Below are 5,988 nucleotides of genomic sequence, written 5' to 3'. Positions count from 1 at the left end.
AAGTTTTGTAAATCCTATGTACTTATTTAACATGTACAACTAGCAACTTATTGCCTAATTATAGTCCAAGCACCATGCAATTACACAAAATAAAAACAAAATTTTTTTTGGATTTTTGAAAAAAAATTGAAAAAATAGAAACTTAAAATAAACAAACAAACTTTAAAAAATAGTACACCCCATGGTGCAGTAGAAAAATTATTCTGGCAATCCACAGCCATGATCCTTGTATGAGGAACGAATCAAGTTGAAATAGGGTTGAACTATACCTTCTTTATTGAAAATGTTGAAAGAATGTTGCTAATTCTATGTTAATTCCAAGCCACGACGAAACGTCTTGGCCTTTACATAGTCCACACTATCAAAATGAGCAGTCACTTTCTCTTGAACTTTTCAGAGAGAATTAAAACGGTTGCTAAACTTTTTAAATTATTAAATTGGTAAATTAACACACTAAATGTATAACAACCCATTTTTAGTGGTGTCAAAATAGAGGTTTCGGGGCCACCAAATCTGACGAGTAGTTTGTAATATTGTATTTAATATTTATGGGTTAATTGTGACTTTGAAAAGGGTTTTTGATATAGTGATTTTTGTTTTATAAATGATATATTAAGTTCAAGGGATAAGACCCTGAGGTCAAGTGGTTTTAGAAAATAAGGTATCGAGACCTCTTTTCTATAACTGAGCTGTAATATTTTTATAAATATTTAAAGAGTGTCATTAAGGTGGTATTAAAGTTTCGTTGAAAAATTTTAACGTTTCGATAGTTAATTAAGCAAAAAAGGACTTAATGTTAAAGTTGAAAAAGTATCGTATTGTTTAAGGTGTTATTGATTAAAGAATTATAATTGGATGGCCTTATTGAGTAAATTATCCATCCTAAAGATAATGGATGGTTGGATCTTAAATTTCTTTTTATTATAATGCTTTTATGTGTTATTTTATATGATAAAGATAAAAATGAACAAAAAAGATTAATAAAATTAAACATAAGCCATCATCCTCTTAACACTAAATGCCATGGGAAGAAAGAAATGGAGAAGCTCAAGCTTCAGCCTAGCTTTGGATGATGCATATCAAGATCAGGTGGAAAATCAAGGAAAATGAAAACTTCCAAATGCCCCTGAACTTTGGTATTTCTGCAATTTAGCCAGGTTATGTTCGCTAATGAACTGTATTCTATATAATTTTGATTAAATTTAATGTTCATATGTGATTATATTGTGATATAAATCAATATATATATTAATATGCAATTATCATGTTATGAAATGACGTAAATCCAACGACGTACGATGATTACCGAGCCCCGTTTGACCTTAGGAATTTGTAGGATACAAATGACATGTTAGTTATGGTTTACATCATTCGAGTGCTGGTCTTGACGTCCTACCGATGGTTGAGGTCCGGCATGTGTTGCGAATTACTCCACGTCTGTGTGGATATTCATCGTGTTGAGCTAACAGTTTATGACGCACAACTCGCTAGTGAGCAGGCCTAATTTACAGCTCGTAGGAAGACATACCGATTTACATTCTCTGTGAGCATACTTGATTCAACAGCTCATATTGAGATTACATGTACATGATTTGATGGATTACAGTTATATGAGGTTAGCAAAGTACAATGTGTGAGCTCATCCCAATATCCAACGTATTCTAAATGGGTTCAACGGGCAATATTCTGATATGAAATGGTTAGGGTTCAATACGGGCTTTACAGGGACACAAATGAAATTACATGGAAATGTTGTTACATGGTATATGGAAAATTGAATTGTGATGATACATTGTATATGAAATATATAAAATTTTTAAATTGTGTCCCATCCTATGATTATTGGTTTTTATACATGTACTTACTGGCTAACATGTGGTTGTTGTTTGATGCTTAGGTATGTGCCAAGCTATTGGTTGAATGGTATTAATGTTTACTTATTAAGTTGCATTGAAATGGTTAAGTGCTCAAATGGAAGTATGTCTTGTGTTCATGAAGAGTGGTAGGTTTAATCATGTAATTTCTTGTGAAATGGTTTATCTGTTGCGGACTTAAATTCGAAAAGGAGCTATGTATTTAATGCACTAGCTTGCGGCTATGTGAATGATATGCTATATGTCTTGAGTGTTATGCATATGAAACGGGTGTGGAAGGCAATGAAAATAGTAAGTTCATTACTTGAAGTGTAGAATGATAAAAGGGATGATGAATTGAATTGATGTTGTTATTTTGAGCTAATGAGAGTAAATGCAATAGAAAGTAATGAAATGCAAGCGAAATAAGAAAATTTGAAAGGGTTTAAAGTTATCTAAAACCTACTATGCTTAGGAATGATATCTATAAGTGATGTTGTGGATTTATTCACTTTGTGATTGTGTGAATATGGCTTCATGAATCTTGCAATACCAGTATAGGCATTTTCGGCTAATGTTTGGCTATTGTGTTTTGGTTGTTGAAATAGCCATCTGGTTTGGCTTGTGTTATGGTATCTTGGTTGTGACCTATAGTATTTTGAATGTTGACAAAGGTTTGGTTTTGGCATGTATATGAAATGGCCTTAAATTGGTTGATGTCATAGTTATTATGCTAAAAATGTTTAAGTTGGAATGATTGATTAAGTATGCAATTATTATGTGAAGCCCAAAATTGACCCTAGTCGGGGAAGTGGTTTCGGGACCGCTAACCGAGTCACCGAAGGTTTGAATGCGATGTTTATTATCTAGAATATGTAATCATGAATGTATGTGAAATTTTCAAGCTTCGATTTAGTCGATTGTCATGTGAATTTTAGTCAATAGGACTTATATGAGAAAATTTTAAAATGTGATAGGTCAATGCCATGAGGACCTATTATTAGTGCATGTGGGAGAAAAAGGGGACTTCGCATGTCAATTCCCCCTCCCTAATATGTAGTGGCCGGCCATGCTATGGGTGGAAAATGTTGGGAACATGTTGGCCTAGTGAGGTATGTAGGATAAAATAATAATAAGAAGTATGGGGAAATAAAGAAATTGGAAAAAGGAAAGGTATGGGTGGTAATTGTTTCTTTCCTCCCCTTTTGCCGTTGAAAGTAAGAAGGAAAAACAAAAACAAAAGTGTCCATTCTTTCTTTCATTTCCCCTTGGCGAATGTTCTAAAGAAGAAAGAAAAAATTTGTTCATCTTTTATCATCCTTGGCCGAAATGCAAGAAGAGGGGGAAGGGAGTAAGACATTCGGCCACTCCTTCTGTCTTGATAAGGTATGTAATGCATGGTAGCTTTTGGAAATTGTTGAATGTATTAAGCTAGTTACTAAGTCCCTTACTTTAGCCCATGTTCAATCTTGAATATTGTTGGTACATGAGCAATCTGTCATTTTAAGTCCTATTAGGTAAGGAAGTATGTACTAGCTTTTGAATTTTGTTGATTTGAGTGAGTTATCAAGTGATTTTTGTAAACCATGTTGAATTTCGATTTTGGGGGTGAGTATTGGTTTTCGGCTATAAAAGGTTAATATGTTTTGTGTTGAAGTTTTTGGTGATTTCGAGTAGTTAGGGCTAAATTACAAAAACAAATTTTTGAAGGACTCAAAGGTGAATAAATGAGATGTTGGACTTATATGGGCCTAGGAAGATTCGGCCCTTAGGAGTGTGACCAACTTTGTGTATTTTGTGTTTTGTTGGAATAAAGACTAAATTGGAAAGTGCGAATATTAGGGGGTAAAAATGTATTTACCCATTTATGCGTTATTAGACTAATTGAATGAAAATATGTTAATTAGGCTTGGGCAAGCTAGCTATTAAGGTGAATGCTATGTTAGTATTTGATTTGGTAATATCTGTTTGGGGACAGCAGCAGTAAGGTGATTTTGGAAAATCGCCATAATTTGTAGGAGGTTGAATTAGAAGCTGAGTGATTATGCCATTAAGCTTGAGAGTCTATTTTCTTACAAAAGAAACTATGAAACAAAAGAGTTACCGATCTTGAGATATTGGTTTGTGGGGCTGGTCAAATGACTCTAAGATTCCTGTTCTGTTTTTAGGAAATCATTTATTGTACAAATGTTATAGATAAATTTATATGTCTTGACCTTATGTCTGTTTCATGAGTCAATAAAACATTTTGATTCTGTAAATGAGAAATTTTGATTCGTAGTAGAGATGGTCGAATAGGTCAAACAGTGAACAGGGAAACTTTAAGAAAATCTGGTATTGATTGGCCAGCCAAAATTCTGAAATTTTATGGATGGAGATTACGAGTCTATATTCAGGGAAATTAACGGCTAGTGATTTGGAGTTTTGTAGCTCCAGTTATAACAATTTAGCGACTACTGCTCAGGAAAAAGTCGTGTGATATGTGATTTTGTTTGTTAACATTAATGAAAATTTGCCATGAGTTATTTATTGCTATTTAAAGCTTACTATATCTTGTGTGTAAGTTCAATCATATTTATTATTCTGATATACTTGATAGTCGATTATGACTATTTTAAATTTTGATTTGCTCGAGTTAAAGGAGGTGATCGAGAAGGCAGAAAGGTTATCGGTAGCCGAGTTGGACGTCTTACCCACAGAGGTAAGTCATAAGCATGTAGTTGTTATTTCAGTGGTCTATGTGTATGTATGTGCTGATGGATGATAAAGCTATCTTATATATATTGCATTGTAGTATGTGATGATGAAATTGTGTGAGAAGGGTAAGATGTAGGTTGTTGATTCGGCCTAATGGGGTAACCATTTTGCATGGATTGTGCTAAGTGGCGGGATTTAATTGTCGCCTAGTGTGCGATTCGCTTGTTGCACTAGTGGCGATGATTGATGCACTAGTGTGCGAATTGCTGCGGCATTGTTGCGGTGGGTATGTGGACTAGTGTCGATTGATTATGTTGCATAATGTGCGAGTTGTTATTAGCACTGAGTGTGCGGACTCGATATACATTCGTGATCATTAGGACACTATGTGTGCGACACTATTGAGTCGATCGCGGACAGCGGATCGGGTAAGTGTTTTGGTACATGGCTATATGTGCTCTTGCTACTTGGTGTTGAGCTCGGTAGTTTGAACCTATGTGACATGACTTGAGTCCGTAATAAATTTATCGTAGGATGGGGTGAAAGGCCGTTTGTCGTTTGATTGTAACGAAAATAAATTGATTTTTGAAATGTTCAATGTTCCTATTGATGAGTATATGGAATTGTGAATGCATGATTGATATGAAATTGAATTGATAGGTTGGAGGACTATGGTTGGTTCGGAATGGATGGGTATGTCTCGTTCCATTTTGTTTCTCTTGTGATAATGTTATTGTGGATGGTAGTGCATGCTTATTGATCTTATGAGTTATAAACTCACTCGGTGTTTCCTTGTCACCATTATAGGTTGCTTGGACTCATTATTTTTTGCGTGGTCAGGCCGTCATCGAAGTATCACACGGATAGCAAGTTTTTGGTACTTTCTTCTTGTTGGTTAGAAGAATCTTTTGGCATGTATAGCTAGTACGTTGTGTTTGAATTATGGCATGTAAATTTTAAGCCATGCGAAAATGGACGAATGTGTTCGATTGAGTTGGATCAAGGGTAGGCATGAATGGACCTAGTTACTTTCGTAACAGATGCTGGCGCAGCAGTGTCATGAGATTGAAAAATCACTAAAAATAGTAGGAGTGGATTAATTGATGAATAAATTATGTAATCGAATCTCGATGAGTCTGTTTTCATGAGGAAGTAACGAAAAGATCATATGAGCAGTATATTAAGAGATAATCAGATTTTTGTGGGACAGGGCCAGAACGGTTTCTGGATTCCCTGCTCCGACTTTGGAAATTCATTATAAATTAACCAGAGATAATTAGGGGTCGTACCATATATGTACAGATTCCTCTCTGAGTCTAGTTTTCTTAGAAACAAACGGCATCAGTATTGAAGCCCCGTGCAGGGAGATATCCAAGTCGTAATGGGAAAGGTCATGTAGTCGACCCCTGCAATATGGGAGACTTACTATAATTGCCCA

The sequence above is a fragment of the Gossypium hirsutum genome, chromosome A02 (genome assembly GCF_007990345.1).
Source record: "Gossypium hirsutum isolate 1008001.06 chromosome A02, Gossypium_hirsutum_v2.1, whole genome shotgun sequence".
In the NCBI taxonomy this organism is placed as follows: Eukaryota; Viridiplantae; Streptophyta; class Magnoliopsida; order Malvales; family Malvaceae; genus Gossypium; species Gossypium hirsutum.
The sequence above is the reverse complement of the archived record's forward strand: the minus strand, read 5'-3'. Positions refer to the sequence as shown.